Source organism: Dendrobates tinctorius, unplaced genomic scaffold, assembly GCF_039654945.1.
Source record: "Dendrobates tinctorius isolate UK_male_01 unplaced genomic scaffold, ASM3965494v1 ptg000162l, whole genome shotgun sequence".
Classification (NCBI taxonomy): Eukaryota; Metazoa; Chordata; class Amphibia; order Anura; family Dendrobatidae; genus Dendrobates; species Dendrobates tinctorius.
Genome location: NW_027361829.1, coordinates 18997217 through 19018132, shown reverse-complemented (window position 1 = coordinate 19018132; position 20916 = coordinate 18997217). Strand labels below are relative to the sequence as shown.

Below are 20916 nucleotides of genomic sequence, written 5' to 3'. Positions count from 1 at the left end.
TCAATTGAATGGGCACCCGTGGATTTCGGGATATTTGCCCGCTGCAGCTACTGCACAGTAAAAAGTATTGACAAGTGAGTTGTGATAGCGGTGCCTATCAGCTGTTTACTTTTTGCAGTTTAGAGACTTTGTTTTTTGGATCAAGCACGCACCTTCTGATCACGTGTTTGATTGTGCAGTTACACATTGAGTGCGGCTTCATACCAACATTTATCCACATGCAGTAGGAGGTATTACCCGTATCAAGTGGACTCCAAGCAGGACAGGAGAATGTGGATGCATATTTCAGTGAGTGTGACCAACAGGCCGAAATTTTTTCTCTGAGCACAAAGACTTTAGAATTCAAACTTATGAATTTAGTAGAAAGAGAAACAAAACTTTTTTGGACCAATAACTCACTTACAGTGCCTTGCGAAAGTATTCGGCCCCCTGGAACTTTTCAACCTTTTCCCACATATCATGCTTCAAACATAAAGATACCAAATGTAAATTTTTGGTGAAGAATCAACAAGTGGGACACAATTGTGAAGCTGAAAAAAATTTATTGGTTATTTTAAATTTTTGTGGAAATTCAAAAACTGAAAAGTGGGGCGCGCAATATTATTCGGCTCCTTTACTTTCAGTGCAAGCACACTCACTCCAGAAGTTCATTGTGGATTTATGAATGATCCAGTGTTGTCCTAAATGACTAATGATGATAAATATAATCCACCTATGTGTAATCAAGTCTCCATATAAATGCACCTGCTCTGTGATAGTTTCAGGGTTCTGTTTGAAGCATAGAGAGCATCATGAAGACCAAGGAACACAACAGGCAGGTCAGTGATACTGTTGTGGAGAAGTTTAAAGCTGGATTTGGATACAAAATGATTTAAAAAATTTTAAACAACCCAAGGAGCACTGTGCAAGCGATCATATTGAAATGGAAGGAGTATCATACCACTGCAAATCTACCAAGACCCGGCCGTCCCTCTAAACTTTAATCTCAAACAAGGAGAAGACTGATCAGAGATGCAGCCACGAGGCCCATGATCACTCTGGATGAACTGCAGAGATGTACAGCTGAGGTGGGACAGTCTGTCCATAGAACAACAATCAGTCGTACACTGCACAAATCTGGCCTTTATGGAAGAGTGGCAAAAAGAAAGCCATTTCTCAAAGATTCCCATAAAAAGTGTCATTTAAAGTTTGCAACAAGCCACCTGGGAGACACACCAAACATGTGGAAGAAGGTGCTCTGGTCAGATGAAACCAAAATTGAACTTTTTGGCAACAATGCCAAATGATATGTTTGGCGTAAAGGCAACACAGCTCATCACCCTGAACACACCATCCCCACTGTCAAACATGGTGGTGGCAGCATCATGGTTTGGGGTTGCTTTTCTTCAGCAGGGAGAGGGAAGATGGTTAGAATTGATGGATGGAGCCAAATACAGGACCATTCTTGAAGAAAACCTGTTGGAGTCTGCAAAAGACCTGACACTGGGACGGAGATTTGTCTTCCAACAAGACAATGATCCCAAACATAAAGCAAAATCTACAATGGAATGGTTCACAAATAAACATATCCAGGTGTTAGAATGGCCAAGTCAAAGCCCAGACCTGAATCCAATCGAGAATCTGTGGAAAGAGCTGAAAACTGCTGTTCACAAACGATCTCCATCAAACCTCACTGAGCTCGAGTTGTTTGCTAAGAAAGAATGGGCAAGAATTTCAGTCTCTTGATGTACAAAACTGATAGAGACATACCCTAAGTGACTTGCAGCTGTAATCGCAGCAAAAGGTGGTGCAACAAAGTATTAAGTTAAAGGGGCCGAATAATATTGCATGCCCCACTTTTCAGTTTTTGAATTTCCACAAAAATTTAAAATAACCAATAAGTTTTGTTCAACTTCACAATTGTGTCCCACTTGTTGTTGATTCTTCATCAAAAATTTACATTTGGTATCTTTATGTTTGAAGCATGATATGTGGGAAAAGGTTGAAAAGTTCCAGGGAGCCGAATACTTTCGCAATGCACTGTAAATCATATGTGGATTGCAAACGTGTTCCCCGAGGATTGAGGATATACAAGGTGTAAGGCAGCGCTCACTGAGTATATTGGGGGACACTCACTTGGCAGCGCATTCACGTCACACAGGAACACTTTCCGTTAACAGCCTATGTGGCTTTTTGAACGGCATAAACCATATAAGGTAACACAAAGAAAACAGTCTTGTATCAGATAGATCAGTGTTCACATTAGAGCTCCGCTCTCTCAGTTCTGAGGCCACACAGGCTGTGCCATGTCCAGTAACAGGCTCTATAGCCTCAATGCAGTTATTTCCCCCTTTTGAGGGTTACCTCTGAGGAGCTCCTGCTCAAGATACTGACTCTTGGTTAGTCCTTTCTCCCGGGGAAGCGGCCGCACTGGGCTCACCAATCCGGACAGTGCCTTATTCACTAGGCCGCCCCAAGGTTCCAGAACCACAGCTGGGCAGTGGCTTCCCCAAACGCAGGCCATCACAGACTCTGCTCACACATGTGGCCTGTCCGGGTGCTGTTCAGGGATCCGACCCTACTCCTCCCGGTCCCGGGGCCGAGAATGGTCGACACCCGATATGGCCCGATCACCCGAGAACTCCAGACCCCTGCAGCACACTGCCACCGGATGTTTTTGGTGGACACCCATACATACTTATTCACACACAGGTCCGGACCTGAACGTTTATTGCCACATACATGTTTGCCACAAGACAGGGAACTCTTCCAGGAACTGACAACAGAGGCGTCCCCCTGTGTCACCACACTTACACCCCCGCAATTAACAGAGGGAAACACCACCCTCCTCCGACCCCTCCTCCTACAAAGACTCCGCCTCTCAGGCAGGGTTGGCTAATTGCGGGGGTTGAGACTCGCCCCTACTCCCTGGCAGCACCTCTGCTGCCCCCACTGGAGAAGAAGGGGATGGATGTAGAAAGACTGCAGAGACAGTAGCCTCCAGGCAGCCGCCCTTACACGACTGATCCTAGCAGACTACTTCCTTAGATGGCCAATCTATGACCGGGTTGTGTTTTTCCAACCAAGGGAGGCCTAAAACGATAGGTGATGGCATTTCCCCCAAGACGTAGCATGACAGGGACTCTACATGATGAGTCCTTATACGCAGATGTATATTTTCCACGACTTGGGTCAACCTCCCCTGGCTCAGTGGGACAGAGTCAATGGCCTGGATGCTTAGGGGTTTGGCCAGCTTCCTACACCTCAAGCTATGGGTCTGGACAAAGTGAGCGTCCACCAGATTGACTCCCGCTCCACTGTCCACAAACACCGGTATGCCCTCAGGTACCCCGCCAACCACCACTTCTGCTGATAAAGTACACAGAGAGGGCAAAATGGAGGAAATATACACTCCCTGGTTGCCTCTCTCCACACGACCAGGGGGACGCGGCTTCTTAGCTGGTACCGAAGATTTGGCGCCAGCTGGGCAGACCCTGAAAAAATGGCCAGTCTGCCCACTGCAAAAACATGCCTCCAAACCACGATGAACCGCAGGCAACACCGCTGGGGAACCAACTCCTCCCACCTGCCTGGGGTCATCCGCCTGCACCAGTGAGTCCTCCTCTCTAGCTAGGACTACAAGGGACATATTCGCCAAAGCCGCAAAAAACTCGTTCACCGACCATAGAGATGGTGAATCGGCCGGCAGGGAGAAGGCCCAGGATTGGGGATCACCATTAAGGAGGGATATGATGAATCCCACCTGCTGTTCCACACTCCCTAAAAAACGAGGGCGGAGCCTGAAGTGTAGCTTGCAGGCCTCCTGAAAAAGCAAAAAATTATCTCTCCCTCCAGAAAACCCTGTCTGGGAGAGATAACTTGGGTTCTGGTTGAGCCTAAACCTGAGCTGAGGCCCCGAACCTCACCATCTGCTGCAGCTGCTACTCCACCACACCATGCAGCACCCCACGCTCCTCAGTGAGTGCAATTGGAGACAGGTCTGCATTAAGGCCATGGCTCACCAGAAAAACTGGGCGGTTGGTAATAATGTCACGGGGCAGTTGCGGGGAAACTGGAGATGTGGAACCTGGGCCCCTGAACTGCCCCTCAGGCTAAGGAGGGTGCCCTGACTTTCCTTAACTTGGGGGTACACTTGATGGTAGTGAGGCCCAAGTCCCTGACCTGTCCCTATCTCCTGTTTATCCCTGAGCTAAACACCCAACCCCCTCCCCAGGAGGTGAGACAGGGAGTAAAGTGTACTGCACCTATAACATGAAAGGAAATATAAAACAGACACCACAGGGTTACATAGTAACATAGTAACATAGTTATTAAGGTTGAAGGGAGACTTTAAGTCCATCTAGTTCAACCCATATCCTATCCTAACTTGCCCTAACATGTTGATCCAGAGGAAGGCAAAAAAACCCCATGTGGCAACAGTAAGCTTCACATTGGGGAAAAAAATTCCTTCCCGACTCCACATACGGCAATCAGACTAGCTCCCTGGATCAACGCAATATTAAGGAGACTAGTGTATATACCCTGTAATATTATACTTTTCAAGAAAGGCATCCAGTCCCTTCTTAAATTTTAGTAGTGAATCACTCATTACAACATCATATGGCAGAGAGTTCCATAGTCTCACTGCTCTTACAGTAAAGAATCCGCGTCTGTGAGTATGCTTAAACCTTCTTTCCTCCAGACGTAGAGGATGCCCCCTTGTCCCCGTCACAGGTCTAAGAGTAAAAAGATCATTAGAAAGGTCTTTGTATTGTCCCCACATATATTTATACATTGTAATAAGATCACCCCTAAGCCTTCGATTCTCCAAACTAAATAACCCCAAGTGTAATAACCTGTCTTGGTATTGCAGACCCCCTAGTTCCCTAATAACCTTGGTCGCTCTTCCCTGCACCCGCTCCAGTTCAGCTATGTCTTTCTTATACACCGGAGACCAGAACTGTACACAGTATTCTAAGTGTGGTCGCACTAGTGACTTATATAGAGGTAAAATTATGTTATGTTATGGTTAAAGCAACTAAAAACCAAAACTTAGCTTTATCTGCCGCCAATGCTCCCAGCAGCAGAGTAAGGCACCCGATCAGCATCCAGCAGCATCACCACTGCTCCAGATAAGCTGAACCCTCTCTGCACCAGGTAAGTCCAGTCTTCACCAAGGTTGGTTAGCAAATGACCAGTATTACCAACAGTGAGCTACAGCACCTGATGACCTTTTATAGGAAGGAGGGGGGTGGTCACCACCTGCTGACTAATTAAACGTGTAGTAACACCAGCGGCCTCCGGGGGGAACCCAGCGGCATACTCACTACTTGTAGTAACACCAGCGGCCACCGGGGGGAACCCATGGATAGTGACACCATCACTAATTGGTCTTGCAGCACTACGTCAATAGACACTATGCATACGCTGCCTTTGCGATCAATGGCAGTATGAAGTTCCTGCAGTGCGTTCATAAACTGCGTCACCACCTCCCCCTCTCTTTGAACCTGGCCAAACAGCCACATGCACAGTTCCCCTATGTCTGTGGGGTCCCCATGCGTCTCCTCTAGTATTAACAACACTTTTTCCAGGGTATCTCTCGCCTGTGGGGGTCGGAGCATAACAGAATCCCTGGCCTCCCCATCTAACACCATCATGGTCACCACTGCTTCAAGGGCTGGGGTCATGGGATGCATCCTCATCATTCCCCTTATACGTTCGGTCCAACTCCAAAGCATAGTATTATTCCCCGTGAACTTTGGGAGGTTATCTAACATGGTCCACAGGGAGATACTGGATCTGGGGCCTCCTGCAACTGCTTGATCTTCTGCCTCCGTGCCATTGTACGACATCATGCTGACTACGCCAAGTGTAGAAACTGCAGGAACTTGAGATGTCGTCACTGACAGGAGACAGATCAAGAGTTAACAAGATTTTATTAACAAAAAATGCACTCCACGCAGGGAGTAGCAGGTCACGGAGGGGTATAATAGGACAAAGGATGGGAAAGGGAGTTTGTACGGGGTAGGAGAGGGACGAATGATAGTTCAGAAGGAAAAGGGAAAAACGTATCAGTCTGTACTCCTCTTGTTTGTGGCGTCTCGGTACTCCAACAGTGGCACCAGCAACAGCGGCACGTGACATCCAGGAGATGTCTGTAGAGGACCGGATTCCAGTCCATGGGGTAGGAGAACAGTCTCAGAAAGGCGCATGAAGCTCTCGCACCCAGGAACTCCACACGCTGTGCTATTCCAGTAGAAGTTACCGCCGGAGTGAGGCTTCACTCCGCGGTGTATTGGGAACTCGGCTAAAGGGCTCTGGCCTAGTCACTTGCAGCTTAGAGTGGGGCAAGAGCATCATAGTTTTTGGTCTGGTCTGCGAGTCACCTCCCGGCACAGAGGATAGTGGAGAACATGCTGTCAGTCGACTACTTGTGGTGGCCCTGTACGCAGTTGAACTGTCAGGTCAGCCTGCTCTTATGTGGTGTTCCACCTTTACGGCTGTCACTATGCCCGACTGCCTGCTTCGGTTTCTCTGTCTCTTTTCCCGTGTGCAACGCTTTTTAACCCCGTCCTGCCTACCTCAGTCACATGTAAGGGACAGTCCCTCTCAGGAAGTCTTCCCCCCTGCTACATGGGTGACAGTCCCGGCAGTTCCATAACCGGAATGATAGAGGTACCCCCGATATTGTTCTTCCTCTTATAACTGTATAACCTTTGCACATAGTATATACTCATATTAAACATCGAGCTTGTGCAGGTTTGCAGTAAAGGTAACACTTCTGGTGTGATCCCTGCACATTATTAGCGAACAGTCCCATGGTTCCTTGATATGGAAACAAGAGTGGTGAACATATCGTAAGAGCTCTGACAATGAGTTCTTAGAACTAATCCTAGCCGAGTTGCACCATAGACATTTCGGCTTAATAATTAACTTCAGTGCATTTAAAAAATATGTCTGAGGTGATGAGTCACAGAATGACAATCACACACAAAAAACAATGCTTGGCAATACTGTTAAGGCATAAATACTATTGAAATAGTAAAAACCATAAAATCCATATCACACCACAGTTCACATCATGAAAAGATGGGTGAACGTATTATATTCTGAATAATATACAGAAAAGAATGTTAGGCATCACTGGAGATTACACTGGTTTGAACTCTGAACTTAGCTTATCTCCCGAACCCAGGAACGTGTAATGAAATATCAAGCATATGTACAGTAAAATTTAAAGAATATGTTCTGTACTGATAATAACACTGGTCTGCAAATTTTCAAAAGTTGTCTGATTCAGAAATAAAATGTGCTATTTCTTCATGATTTTGATGTAAATTCAAACATCACAATGAAGACTGTCAATTGGTTCTTGTTTTTATGATATGGATGAGCTTTCATTTTACCACTATGTAAGTTGTGTAGAATAGATAATGCATAGCATTTACCACTATGTAAGTTGTGTAGAATAGATAATGCATAGAAATGTAATAATCACTTTTAAACATTATTACCTCTGCAAACACACAGTTGCATGTAGAGGAGACTAAGCCCTTACTAAATTTAATATAACAACTAAACACTATTGAGACATTTAGTTAGAATGTACCATGCAGAAATGACAATTGATGGTGTGATTGGTTGGCTCTCTCCAGACCATTGGGACTATCAAAGGGATAGATTGCCTTTTCCAATGCAACCATTGGATAACATATGATGCAAATCTATTACAGCATATGTGTGGAGCCCAACTTTTATCCTGATCTCCTATTTTACTGCCAAAATACAGGTTGGAGACTTTCCTAACCGTAAGAGTCAAGCTTTGCTTTTGTGATGCAAAAGTCACTTTGCCACATATATAAAAGCAGGTATCTCCTTTTTTAAGGGAAGATCAAGGCATCTCTGAATTTATTAATGAAAGAAATATGCCAAAAGGCTAACAAATACTTTATAATATAAGGTATTTCTTATAATATAAAGTATAATACTTTAGAACGGTGTGATACAATTATAATTAGGATTGGGTCACTTGGACTAAGGTGGCAGGTTTCAATTGTTCACACTGAGATGTAATACCGATAATTAGTAGTGGGTGTATCCAAACAGTAAAGTTTGGGGTCTATACCGAACACCTAGTGTCTGTGCACGGACTTCAAACACGAACTTCTCTAGGAAGCCTGTGTTACTGTTAGGGTTTAGCAGCCCAAACATCAGCTGTTTGACACAATGTCATCTTTGTGGCAGTGTGAGAAACACTGGCGGCTCTGATCGACGGTAAGTTCGTTATCGCCGGTCAGAGCGCTGCGATTCCCGCTCTGTCAACTGACAGCGTGTGATCCAGCAGCTCTTACCAGCGTTAAAAAGGTTACCGCTGGTCACAGGCATCAGCTGATGAGAGTACAACTCTCATTATCCTATAACTGCACTAGCTGATAGCAGAGAGAGCAGGTGAGGCTGATGAAAGTATTCATCAGCTGGCGCCTGTGCAATAAATAAATAAATATAACAATTACATGGGTTCCCCGGTATTTTTGATAACTAGCACAAGTAAAGCTGACAGATGGGGGCTGCAACCCCAGCTGTCAGCTTTGCTGTATTTTTTTATTATTTTAATAAATCATTAAAAAAACGGCATGGGGTCCCCACAAATTTTGACAACCAACCAGCTGAAACAGAGAGCTGGTATTGTTAAACTGGGAAGCGGCCATGGATATTTGCCCTCCTCAGCCTAAAAATAGCAGCCCACAGCCACACCTGAAAAGGTGCATATTAGATATGCCTATTCTGGTGCTTTGCCCAGCTCTTCCCATTTGCCCTGGTGTGGTGGAAAGTGAGGTAATAGTTGTGGGGATGATGTCAGCTGTTTTATGACAGCTGACATCAAGCCCACAGGTTAGTAATGGAGAGGCACCTATAAGACGCCTCCATTGAAATAAAACTACCCACCCTCTTTTACCCATTTATTTTAAAAAATAAAAAAGCAAAGTTATACTCATCTGTTTGACAAGAAGATAATCCATACTGTCCCACAACAATCTGGATGATTTGGAGAACAGTCACATCAGTATTGATTGACTATGGGGTTAGTAATAAGGTCAGCTATAAAACAGCTAACATCAACCTCACAACTATTACCCCACTTGCCACTGCACCAGAGAAAGTGGGAAGAGCAGGGCAAAGTGCCAGAATTGGCGCACCTAATAGATGTGCCTTTTTTGGGGTGGCTGCAGGCTGCTATTCATAGGCTGGGGAGGGACAATATCCATGGCCGTTTTTCCAATCTGAGAATAACAGCCCCCAGCTGTCTGCTTTAAGTTGGCTGGTTATCAAAATGGGGGGAGCACACATTTTTAAAATTATTTATTTAAATAATTTAAAGATATGGTGTGGAGACTCGTCTATTTTTGATAACCTGCCAATATAAAGCTGACAGCTGGGGGTTGCAGAACGCAGCTATCAGCTTTACCTGCACTGCTTATCAAAACTAGGTGGGAACTGGGAAGAATAGCACCAGAGAGATCGCACAGAATCCCACCGTAGCCACCACATGTTTCCAACCTGCACCTCGCCACCCTGCCTGGTGTCATTTTTCCAACAGAAGGATCATGCGGTATAGTCTCCTCACTTGCACCAACGTAACTTTCCACACCCACTGGGGAAATGTACCCAGACACCCCCTGTCCACATGGCCCCAGGGAGGCATGGAGAGTGAGAGAGTGTGGCCCACGCAGCTGCTGACATGGCACCACACTAGCTCACAACTCTGAAAGACTGAGAGGCCCCTTTCGCTAGCACAAGTGAAACAGAGCACTGACAGCCCATTGTTAGATATAAGCCTCATCCGTTAATGGAATTATATCAGGACAGGGACAAGTCCCGGTAGAATGGAAAGTTCATCCGAGAACACGGATGTGTGAATTGGTGGATCAAGATAAAAGAGCAGCCCAAGGTTATATTAAATATTTAATCACTTTAAGGATACACTACACAAATCACTATATACACAGTGATTATTCATATACAATGGTCAGATAAGCAAATACAAAAAGTGGTAGAACAACAGTATGCATAATATAAGAGCCAGTTACCAGTCAGATGAAAGACCTGGCTTGCAGGTTCGGGACTGCCATGTGGGAGACTTGAGGTTTCCTCGGTTCCTTAACTTCTCCTTACACGATATGTCGTTGTGAGCTCCCCAGAGAAAAGCATTTGCCTATGCTTTACACGAGCATTTAACCCCTTGGAGTCCCTCCTCACCTGCCCTCTGGGCTGGACCTAAAAACTCCAAAGCCTAACATGGGTCATAACTCCTTAGGGAGGCGGTTTTGGTACAATCGGATCCAGCCAGGCCTTTGCTACAAGTTTAGACCAAACATAGCCTTGCTACCTTGCTCAACTAGCCATGCTATGTAATTCCCCACCCTGGGGTGCTAGAACACATTGAGATCTTGTACAGTATATAGAGTTGAGCGACTTTAGTCAGATCGGGTTTCATAAAACAAAATTTGTTTCAGATGAATGTCATCCACTCAATGCCGACTTTTATTCCCCATTGACTTGCATTGGGGTCGGGTTTCGGACTAAACTCTGACTTTTTTGCCCTAGTCGGACCAGTTTCATCTGAAACAAATTTTGTTTCATGAAACCCGATCCGACTAAAGTCGCTCAATTCTACTTGTATAGCATACACCCTGTTCTGGGGATTTTAGAAATGTACACGATGTATCATATCTCCATAACTTATCTCCAGAACGTATCATATCTCAATAACTTATTGAATTATGTTTCTAGAATGTTATAGAAGGTTTCCTATGTAGCTTCGATTCAGCATGACTCAATACTGCAAGCAAGCTTTTGCCCTGAGCTCAGATGGCTCAGGGTGTGAGATCTTTCACTCATAGCTTTTTGAGGCTTGACCACCAGCTGAGCTAGGTACCAGCTTTCTCCTTGAGGCTTTGAGAATGCTGAATGACCCACTGAGCCAGGTTTCCTGTCCCTGCTGCACAAAGAAAGTGAGGTTTATATTCCCGTGTCAAATAGTATACAAATGATTGACATGAAATTATATCTCCAATATCCTTACAGGAGCAAACAACTTTTATTTTCTGCACAGGCACCAGCTGATAAATACTCTCATCAGCCTCGCCTGCTTTCGCAGCTATCAGCGAAAGCAGGTGTAGGATGATAAGAGTAGTATTCTCATCATCAGATGGATGTGACCAGTTGTAACCTTTTTACCACCGGTCAGAGCTGCTGACAGCATGGGACATGACAGTATGGAAACCGCAGTGCTCTGACTGACTGTTACGATCTTACCGTCAATCAGAGCCGGTGTTTCCAGCGCTATCAGCAGATGATAGCATGGGAAACAATGGATGTGCAGGCCCCCATTCATTTGAATTGGGTCTGAGCTCGGGTTCGAGTTCAGATACCGTTCTGATACCCGAACCAAACTTTTTAAAATATTTGGCCGGACTCGAACATCCATGGGTTCGTCCCTCTCTACTGATAATGCAATATTGACAATTTCCCTATAGTTGTATCAAAGGCTGTCACAGACAGTCCTGAAGAGGAAGAAAATTCCGCCTTAAAAATACACCTTTTAAACTTATTCAAATCTATAACAATATCAGTGATTATTGCTAACAGACTTTTATCTTGTCAAGGGAGATCTAAAACATATATAATTTTTGACAACCAATGGCGCTGTGTAGGGGTATAGCAGCTGCAAATTAGCAGACTACGCCACCTAATCGTCTGAATATTAAAACCATTAAAAATAAAACAAAAATTTGCGCTAATAATACCCGCATAAAAACCACTCTCTATAGGGAAAGCAAAGATGGATGCCAAAGAATTTAAATATGCATCTATGCAAAACGATAATAATGACCCCCTTACTCATGTGGGGGAGTGTGCTATAAATATGTGTCTCACTGTAAAAAGTGAGTAACAGTTTATAAAATACAACCAGTCTCACTGCCCAATAAGCGTGAATAAGTCTGTAACTAGGAGGAAAAGATCATACTGACCGTCCAGATTACTGTTCATGTCATGGGCAATGGTAACAGTCTTGAGCAACTCCTCTCCTGATGGACTTTAATGGATTCCAGTAGTGATGTAATACTCAGTCCAAAAAAATTGCAGGCTAGTAGTGGGTAGACTCCAAAAGAGGGGGGTCACCTCTATTATAATCGCGGGCGATGCTCCGGTCGGTAGCAATCGCCCAATTCCCCCGATATTGCACTGCCCGTTAACAGTGGGACATGCAGCGGGAGACGCGGTAAATGCCGGCAAGGTACAGGACCTTGCGTGACGTCACAGTCACGTGTTGAGTCACGTGACCGGCTTAGAATGACTGACAGGATCAACAACCAATCCTACGCGTTTCGGAGGCTTACTGCTTCCTTCCTCAGGGATGATTCCTGTCATGGAGGTGACACCTATATACCCAGCCCGTGTGATGTATTAGTCCTATTTGTTGAAGGCAAAAAGTTCAATCTCGCTATTCAAGCCATTTGGTCTGAGCGTATTCATTTTAAATATCCACTCACTTTCTACTTTTGACATTTGCTCAATGAAGTTACCTTTTCTCCAGCATTTCTTAACTATTTTAATACCGGTTACCGTAATTCCCTTAATAGAACCTCCGTGATGTGTAACAAAGTGATTAGAAAGAGGATGACCAGTAAATTTATTAGTAATATTGCGAAGATGTTCAGCAATTCGTATCCGCATTGGACGAATAGTTCTTCCAATGTATAGTTTACCACATGGACAAATTACCCCATAAATAACCCCTTTTGTATTGCAATCAATAAAATCAATTATATTGTTCTCAATACCTTTATTAATGATCATTTTTTGTTTCTTAGTGTTTAATTTTTTACATGGTCCACATTTCTTACATGGGAAAAAACCACTAAGAAAGACTCGTTCACCATTAATTTTTCTATTTGAAAATCTTGGGATTGAAGGTGCTATCAAATTCCCAAGATTATTTGCCTTCCGAAAAACAAATCTAGGATACGTGGGCAGTAATTCCCCAATAATTTTGTCATTTTGTAAGATATTCCAATGTCTACTAACAATATTCCTAATGATCCCAACATTGGAATTATATTGTAAAATAATCGGAATTTCATTCTTGACAAAAAAATCATTAGGAATACGTTCTTTTATAGGGTCCAGTAGTTGGTCTCTTGGTATTTTTCTAACCATTTCTGTAGTTTTTTCCAATGTTTTTACATCATATCCCTTATATTTAAACTTAATGTTCATGGACTCTGCTTCTTTTTCAAAATCCTGTTGTTTAGAGCAATTTCTATGCGCTCTAATGAGCTGACTCTTAGGGACATTTAGAAGCCATTTCGGAAGGTGACAGCTATCTAGAGAAATAAAATTTTTTGAATCCGTGGGTTTGTGATATACTTGAGTCTGAATGGTACACAGGGGGTTGAGAACTCTTTTCTTTCTTCAAGTGACAGGTTCTCTATACATCTAACTTCTAATTTTGAGCAACCGACGAATAGTGCGACTGTGGAGAACAATAATTGTATGGATTCCAATATAGAAAATATGAATAATGTAGAAGACCCCTTGACTAACTCTACACCGTTGCCTTCAGTCAGCACACATAATAGGTTTTCAACTTTAGAGAACATGGGGATGATCGCTTCAAGTCCCGGTCATGAGCAAACTCACCAACCACCTATAATGAAAAAAACAAATAGTAACAGTGCTACGTGTATTAAAGATCCTAAGAGAGCACAGCTGAAAACGAAGCAAAGCCATCTTCCGTTTTTTCAGTTGGCCCAAAAAAAACGCGCAAAAGAGGCTGTAGGGGCGGGAAATCTACCAAAAAAAAGAATAAATCACCATCATCGCAAATAACCCTTCCTGCTCCTCATCAACAAAAAATTTTTAATCTTAGCGATCATACACTTGGGGACAATGAGATTTGTCTATTAAATAAAGGCCTAAAATATGCTCCTAGTGTAGGATTTAATAAATTTCAGGCATTTGTTGGTATTAAAATGTTTATGAGAAAATTGGCTATAAAAAAATATTATATTAAGAAAAGATTATCCGGTACTGATTCGGTAGATCAACCAACTACATCGAATGCATATATACACACTGGATTAAGAAAAAAATCCAACTTTAATCCTATTCAGGAATATTCTGAGGCATTTGATGCCTTTCAGAATAATGTTATACAAGACATTAGGAAGGTTTCAGACAAAAGGTGCAACAAATTTAAGCATAATCTCTCAAAGGAAGAAGAGAAGGCCATTAGTCAAATACAAAATAACAAAAATATCACTATTAGGCCTGCCGACAAGGGGGGTGGTATCGTGATTTTGAACACGACAGATTATCAAAATGAAGCCTTGCGGATTTTAGGGGACACACGGACATATCAATTAATGGAAAATGATCCTTCAGATCCCTACATTAAAGAAATGGGTGAGCTTATAAGAAATGGCTTTGAAAAAGGCTTTCTAAATAAGCAGGAGAGGGATTTTATTAATACCCCATTTCCAAGGGTTCCATATTTTTATTACCTACCAAAGGTGCATAAGAACCCAATTAATCCACCAGGAAGACCTATCATATCTGCTATAGGGGGTCTCACATCTAATTTATCGAAATATGTGGATTGTCATTTACAAAAATTGATTCCTACTCTCCCTATGTACCTAAAAGATAGTACCCACATTTTGAAACTTTTAAAAAATGTGATATGGCAGGACCACTACATTATGGGGACCCTGGATATAACTTCATAATACACGGTGATACAAAATAAAAAAGGGTGTGAATCAGCCGAGTTCTTCTTGTCCAAGGATAGTGCGATACCTAAGGAACAGAGAGAATTTATTCTGGATTGTATTGAATTCATTCTAACGCACAATTATTTTAAATTTGGGGTGAACTACTACTCCCAGAAATGGGGCACAGCTATGGGCACAAGATTTGCCCCGAGCTATGCTAACCTCTATGTGGGAAAATGGGAACTTGAGACCATTTATAGGGATGGGGAATTACGGCCAAATTTGGTACTATGGCGTCGCTTTATCGACGACATTTTTTTCATTTGGTCAGGGGGTGATGTTTTATTAAATGAATTTTTAAGTGATCTAAATAAAAATTGTTATTTTTTAAACTTCACTGCAAATATTAGTCACAAAGAGCTAAATTTTTTAGATTTGAGGATTTTTATTGAGGAGAATACCATTCAGACTCAAGTATATCACAAACCCACGGATTCAAAAAATTTTATTTCTCTAGATAGCTGTCACCTTCCGAAATGGCTTCTAAATGTCCCTAAGAGTCAGCTCATTAGAGCGCATAGAAATTGCTCTAAACAACAGGATTTTGAAAAAGAAGCAGAGTCCATGAACATTAAGTTTAAATATAAGGGATATGATGTAAAAACATTGGAAAAAACTACAGAAATGGTTAGAAAAATACCAAGAGACCAACTACTGGACCCTATAAAAGAACGTATTCCTAATGATTTTTTTGTCAAGAATGAAATTCCGATTATTTTACAATATAATTCCAATGTTGGGATCATTAGGAATATTGTTAGTAGACATTGGAATATCTTACAAAATGACAAAATTATTGGGGAATTACTGCCCACGTATCCTAGATTTGTTTTTCGGAAGGCAAATAATCTTGGGAATTTGATAGCACCTTCAATCCCAAGATTTTCAAATAGAAAAATTAATGGTGAACGAGTCTTTCTTAGTGGTTTTTTCCCATGTAAAAAATGTGGACCATGTAAAAAATTAAACACTAAGAAACAAAAAATGATCATTAATAAAGGTATTGAGAACAATATAATTGATTTTATTGATTGCAATACAAAAGAGGTTATTTATGGGGTAATTTGTCCATGTGGTAAACTATACATTGGAAGAACTATTCGTCCAATGCGGATACGAATTGCTGAACATCTTCGCAATATTACTAATAAATTTACTGGTCATCCTCTTTCTAATCACTTTGTTACACATCACGGAGGTTCTATTAAGGGAATTACGGTAACCGGTATTAAAATAGTTAAGAAATGCTGGAGAAAAGGTAACTTCATTGAGCAAATGTCAAAAGTAGAAAGTGAGTGGATATTTAAAATGAATACGCTCAGACCAAATGGCTTGAATAGCGAGATTGAACTTTTTGCCTTCAACAAATAGGACTAATACATCACACGGGCTGGGTATATAGGTGTCACCTCCATGACAGGAATCATCCCTGAGGAAGGAAGCAGTAAGCCTCCGAAACGCGTAGGATTGGTTGTTGATCCTGTCAGTCATTCTAAGCCGGTCACGTGACTCAACACGTGACTGTGACGTCACGCAAGGTCCTGTACCTTGCCGGCATTTACCGCGTCTCCCGCTGCATGTCCCACTGTTAACGGGCAGTGCAATATCGGGGGAATTGGGCGATTGCTACCGGCCGGAGCATCGCCCGCGATTATAATAGAGGTGACCCCCCTCTTTTGGAGTCTACCCACTACTAGCCTGCAATTTTTTTGGACTGAGTATTACATCACTACTGGAATCCATTAAAGTCCATCAGGAGAGGAGTTGCTCAAGACTGTTACCATTGCCCATGACATGAACAGTAATCTGGACGGTCAGTATGATCTTTTCCTCCTAGTTACAGACTTATTCACGCTTATTGGGCAGTGAGACTGGTTGTATTTTATAAACTGTTACTCACTTTTTACAGTGAGACACATATTTATAGCACACTCCCCCACATGAGTAAGGGGGTCATTATTATCGTTTTGCATAGATGCATATTTAAATTCTTTGGCATCCATCTTTGCTTTCCCTATAGAGAGTGGTTTTTATGCGGGTATTATTAGCGCAAATTTTTGTTTTATTTTTAAGAGATCTAAAACATGTTTGTACCACAAAGGGCTCGTGGAATAATGAATGTTTACTATACAAATAACCATAAATATAAGATCGAGATCCACCCTGCACCCACCACTGATTGAAAGCTTTCTATATATACTGTACATTGACAAAAAACTGCTAATCATTGCTGGTGTGGGGGTTATACAGATCAAGTGACTAGGAGGCACAGGACAATTAGTCTTGTAGTGATAATCTACTACTGATAAAACACTGATTTTTTTGGAAACATCAACTCACAGGTCAGTAAATCACACATCGCTGTAGTCAGGCTGTCAGATGCTACATCATGCTGCTCTCAGATTACAAAGCAGACATCTGCTGACATATTCTGTTTAAATTGCATAAGTGTCATGATTCCACCACACACGGTTTGCTGGCGATGCTGTGAATGACTGCTCTGCCACCCTATGGGATCGATGGGTTGCTGAGCTGTCAGGATTGTAAGTGACAGCTCTACCTTCCAATCTGAAGCAGAGGTGTGAGTATTGTGATTGACAGCTCAGCTGTCCTATCTGGCTAGGTCTGTGAGATCTCCTCCAGGTGTCGTCAATTCTGGTTGATTACAGAGCTACTTAGCACTCTGACAATACAAGATATAAAATGTGATATACATATATTGCAAAATAACTCCCACAAACTCAGTATTGCAGTATATAGCAAAAGTGATCATACCATCGCAGGTTCAAGTTCTTTTTATTGCCATTATCCCTTCCTTTACGTGGAAAAATAAATTTTGCCATTCAAAACTACAAGTTTTCCTGCAAAAATCAAGTTATAGCTATTTGAGAAGGTAAAGAGAAAAATACAAATGTAAAAACAAAAACTGAGTGTGTTCCTCAAAAGTTAAACATGTGATATTTTTGATATTGTTGCAGCATTGCAGAAGTAAAAAGTTACTATGTATGGAACGCAAAATACTGTAAAAATTGAAATACAAATTTGTGTGGTCCTGAAGGCAAAATTGCTTGGCCATTCATCGATTAATTGACATCTTAAATTTTGTCTGCATCCACTGGACAACTCAAGAGTGAAGACATTTCATATATTTGAACCCTAACAACCACACCTGCCCATTCATTTATTTTCCACCATGTTGGTTTTGTCCATGCTACAGTAGGCTGCATTAAATATAACGATGAACCTTTTCATATGGAAACAAACTTAAAGGGATTGTCCTACGAACAAAGTACTGTACATTTTAATTAGTAGGTCTTAGCATATTTTAATAATATATTATATGCAGTATAATGGCCCCACACAGTCCTCCATACAGTATAATGGGCCCTGTATTACCTTCTATACAGTATATTGGCCCTACAAAGTCCTCAATACAGTCTAATTGGCCCTGCATTGCTTTCCATACAATATAATGGGCCCTGTATTGCCTTCCATTCCATAGCGTATAATGGCTCCACATGTAGTCCTCCATCCAGTATAATGACCTCACATAGTGCTCCATACAGTATAAAGGGGCCATTCATTGTCTTCCATTCAGTATAATGGTGCCACATAGTGCGCCGTACACTATAATGGGCCCACATTGTGCTCCATATAGTAAATGACCCCACATAGTGCTCCATACAGTAGAAAGGGGTCCTGCATTGCCTTCTAATCAGTATAATGGTCCCGCAAAGTGCTCCATACAGTATAATAGCCAAAAATTGTGCTTTATACAGTATAATGACCCCACATAATGCTCCATAGGTATAAAGGGACCCTGCATTGCCTTCCATTCAGTGTAATGGCTCCACAAAGTGCTCCTTACAATATAATGGCCCCATATAGTGCTCCATACGTTATAATGACCCATATAGTGCTCTATACAATATAATGGGCCCCACATAAAAAAATCTATAAATAAATACTCACCTCTCCTTGTTCCCTTGCTGTTTCGGTCTCTGCATCGCATCTTCTGATCCTCTGCATCACTAAGCACAACAGGCGTGTTGTAATGGCGTCATCTAACCCTCTGCACTGAGATTTCAGATGCATACAAAGAATGATGGCAGAGGAAGCATCAGTTGGTGCTCCCTCCTCCATCATTGCTTTCAACTGTATTGACATCCACATTTGGCCCATGGGCTAGAATTTGACATGTGTGCTCTACATCAATCCATATGAAAATCAGTTAGGGTGTGCTGATAGACCACAATGTATGGGGTTGGTAAAATGAAATGTTAATATCCTGAGAAAGCTTTAGCTTGTCTGATAAGCATACAAAATAAATACAGCAATGACTAAACCTTAGGCAGTCACAAAGATCACTCGCATGGTGACAATATATAAAAAGAGCACTATAATCTGATAAAATAGTAGACACACAAGCTTTTGCCAGCTTTAATTTCCTGATCATTCACAGTTTAATTAAGTGTTATGGATACCTAAAGGAAATGAATGCACCCAACTGATGGAACCGAGGGATCTGTAAACATTATAAAAAGTCAATATCTTCACAGTCGTTCCCAACCTTACAGTATTTCCTGTTTACTCACCTCCTTTGCAATGATTTTTAACACATCAGCAAAGAACAGAAAGGTACTGTATGCAGTTAACAAAGTCAATGGTCTATATTGTTTGTGCTATAAATATCAAAGAAGTTATTTTAAACTATAGCTAAAAATGAAACACATATACCGGCACTCTGTCTTCTCTGTACAAATAGTAACATTATTTTTTCACATCACATAAAAAAATAAACATATAAAACCTCTGACTCGTTTCAAACTAGTGTGTCCATATGTAAGCAGATTACTTTAATGTAGACAATGAGGAGACAGCGGTACTTAACCAACACTTTTTATTTAACTAACATAAAAGGAAAATCAATTTATAAGTACAGTGGGTATGCAATGTATTCAGACCCCTTTAAATTTTTCACTGTTTGTTTCACTGCAGCCATTTGGTAAATTCAAAAAAGTTAATTTTTTTCTTATTAATGTACACGCTGCACCCCATCTTGACTGAAAAAAACAGAAATGTAGAAATGTTTGCAAATTTATTTCTTATAGATATTCTACTGACGCTGCTTATAGATCTTCTACTGGCACTGCTTACAGATCTTCTACTGGCACTGCTTACAGACCTTTACAGGTGCTGGTTATGGATCTGCTACTGGCACTGCTTACGGATCATCTAAGGCACTGCTTATAGATCTTCTACTGGCGCTGCTTACAGACCTTTACAGGTGCTGCTTATGGATCTGCTACTGCCACTGCTTACGGATAGTGTTGAGCGATACCTACCGATTTCGGGAAATATTGGATCGGATTGGATCGATACCCCCAAAATATCGGGTATCGCCGATTCCGATACCGGAAACCCATGCAAGTCAATGGGGCACAAATATCGGAATGAAAATAAACCCTTTCTTTCCTTGCACATCCAGTTCGGGAGGGGGGAAGAGTGTGGGCGGAGACTGTGTGTGTATGTGTGTGCGGGCGGGGTCTGTACGGGCCTCTTGGGGGTCTGTGCGGGCCTGCAGGGGGTCTGTGCGGGCCTGCCGGGGGTCTGTGCGGGCCTGCCGGGGGTCTGTGCGGGCTGCCGGGGGTCTGTGTTGGCCTGCCGGGGGTTGTGTGTGTGTGCAGGCATCGTCCGATGGGACTACAAGTCCCATCGGGCGATGCCTGCTACAATGACAGTGATTGACACATTAGTCAATGATGGGACAGTAGTAGTCCCATCATCCGGCTAATGTGTTGAATGTAAAAAAAAACAAACAAAAAAAAAAAAACACAGTCATATGTTAAAGTTTGGGCACCCCTATTAATGTTAACCTTTTTTCTTTATAACAATTTTGGTTTTTGCAACAGCTATTTCAGTTTCATATATCTAATAACTGATGGACTCAGTTATATTTCTGGATTCAAATGAGGTTTATTGTACTAACAGAAAATGTGCAATCTGCATTTAAACAAAATTTGACCGGTGCAAATGTATGAGCCCCCTTATCATTTTCTTGATTTGAACACTCCTAATTACTTTTTACTGACTTCCTGAA

General features: G+C 42.1%; 1 protein-coding gene across 2 annotated transcripts in view; it reads left to right on the top strand.

Annotated features, from left to right (window-relative positions):
- The window catches only part of DDC (dopa decarboxylase), a 402495-nt gene that overhangs the window by 209315 nt on the left and 172264 nt on the right, over positions 1–20916 (top strand). The gene's annotated exons all lie outside the window — the stretch shown is intronic.